The sequence below is a fragment of the Macadamia integrifolia genome, chromosome 1, assembly GCF_013358625.1.
Source record: "Macadamia integrifolia cultivar HAES 741 chromosome 1, SCU_Mint_v3, whole genome shotgun sequence".
Lineage (NCBI taxonomy): Eukaryota > Viridiplantae > Streptophyta > Magnoliopsida > Proteales > Proteaceae > Macadamia > Macadamia integrifolia.
The window spans coordinates 14,624,022-14,626,321 of NC_056557.1; positions in this window are offsets into that span (position 1 = coordinate 14,624,022).

Here is a 2,300-nt window from a genome sequence, read left to right on the forward strand (position 1 = left end):
CCAGATGCTCATAGCACCAGGGCTGATTTGAAAAACCAAAGTGAAAAAATGCAATCAAATGAAAAGAAATGAGTACAAGAATAAGAGGCCTGGAGGATGTAGCCTACTTCCTTGAGACCTCGATACCCATATGATAACAGATCCAGTGACCGCAGCAAATATGCATAAGCAGCACCACCCCAATCCCAGGTGTCCACATCTCGGAGATTTCGGAAGAAGGCGACCATGTGAATGTCTACCCCACCTCGGAGATCACCGAAGAGACATTGACCCACAGTGAACAAAAGGAAAGAACGAGTTACCTGTGCCAGGTTACTAGGGTTTACCCCCAGGTCGGTCCTCCACCAACGAGTACTGATCTCGCTAAGGCGGATGTATGTCTGATCACCCTTGATATCTATGCCTATCCAATTCATGAACTCCCTAGCCGTTAAAGTATCGGGAAGGGCCAAGGGCCTCCCTCCAAATGGTATGCCTGTCAGGGTATAGAAACATAAGAGCATGTTAGTGATCTCAATGATAGGAAGATGGAAGGAGTGAGTACTCGACCACCACTGCTCCGTTAGGGCCCCTGCCAATGCTGGGATGAACTTCCTAGTCTCTATAGAAACCATTCGACTCAGGTATGATGAGTTAACCATCTCCTTCACTCTGTAGGGGGCATCCTGTACCAACCCTGAGCTGTGTTTGGGTGGCTATATCTTGCCAAGGTCGGTGGTACTTCCCCATCATGCTTTTTTTTTAAATAAAAAAATGATAAAAAAATGAATGATAGAAGAAAGAAAAACAATAATGAATGAATAAAAAATAAAATAATAATAATAATAATAATAATAATAAAATGCAAGGACTTACCCATGAACCCCATACTGAGTTACAGACATGATTTTGAGTGTTGTGAAGTGTTTATCCGGAGTACCAGTCCGCAAGGCCTTCATCCCCTTGAGAAGAGTTGCAATAACCATCCAACTAGATCTCTCCACAAGTCTTTCTCTTTCTTCTCTCAGCCATATTTCCCAAAATCATAAAGAACCCCAAGAAGTTTCATAATTTACAAAGAAGCCCAAAAAGATGTCAAATTCTCCAAATGACTCCTTCCTCAAGAACTATAAAGATCTTCAAAAGGAAGATGAAGAACTTCAGAGAAAAATTTGAAGATCTTCAAGAAAATTTGAAGAAATCCAAAAAAATGCAAAAAGGTTCGGATCTTCAAGAAGATTCCAAAACCCGAGCTCACTCACTCAGAAATCGTTCCCAACTCAAAAAAATCGTAATGAGGAATAAAAAAAGGAGGGGGGGATCATTTTATGGGTAAAAAAAAAAATTTTCTCAAAAAAAAATAGTTTTTTTTTTTTTTGAGATTCCAATTCCAAGGTGCAAATTAAAAATTCTTACCACCAAATACCAAGTTCAAAATTATCTTTTGTGGTAGATAAAAATTATATCACATGGAAGTGGAAGGTAAAAATCAAAGGGAGGGTAAAATCCAAATTTATGTGGTAGATCAAAATTATATCACATGGAAAAGAGGAAGGTAAAAGTCAAAATTTTGTTGGAAGGTAAAGAATTTTTCATAGTCAAAATTCAAAAAAGGAAAGTAAAAGCAAAGAGCAAATCAAAAGTAAAAAACAAGATTGCAAATTAAAGGGCCAAAAATCAAGAATCTTAATCAAGGGATAAGAGAAAAATCAAGAAAAGAAAAAATTTCATTGAACTGACCCCCTATGGCCCAAGTTCATTGAACTGGCCCCAGGTAGCCCAATTGCTTTTACTCGGCCTCAGGTGGCCAAATTTCATTGAACCGGCCCCAGGTGGCCCAATTACATTTACCCGGCCCTAGGTGGCCCCATTTCATTAAACTAGCCCCAGGTGGCCCCATATCATTGAACTAGCCCGAGGTGGCCCCATGTCATTGAACCGACCCTAGGTGGCCCAAGTTTATTGAACTAGCCCCAGGTAGCCCAATTGCATTTACCCGGCCCTAGGTGGCTCAATTTCATTGAACTGGCCCCAGGTGGCCCAATTGCATTTACTTGGCCCCAGGTGGCCCAATTGCATTTACTCAGCCCTAGGTGGCCCAATTGCATTTATCCAGTCCTAGGTGGCCTAATGTCATTAACCCTGCCCCAAGTGGCCCAATCTCTTTGAATCGATTCTTGGTGGCCCGACCTCATCATTGATTTCCTTAGACTGGCACATGGAAGCCCAGTATAGGAAAAAGACAAATACTAACGTCTTTTGCAAGATTGGAGGAGCAGTGAATTTCTTTCTTATAAATTGGCAGCCCAGGTAATTCTCAA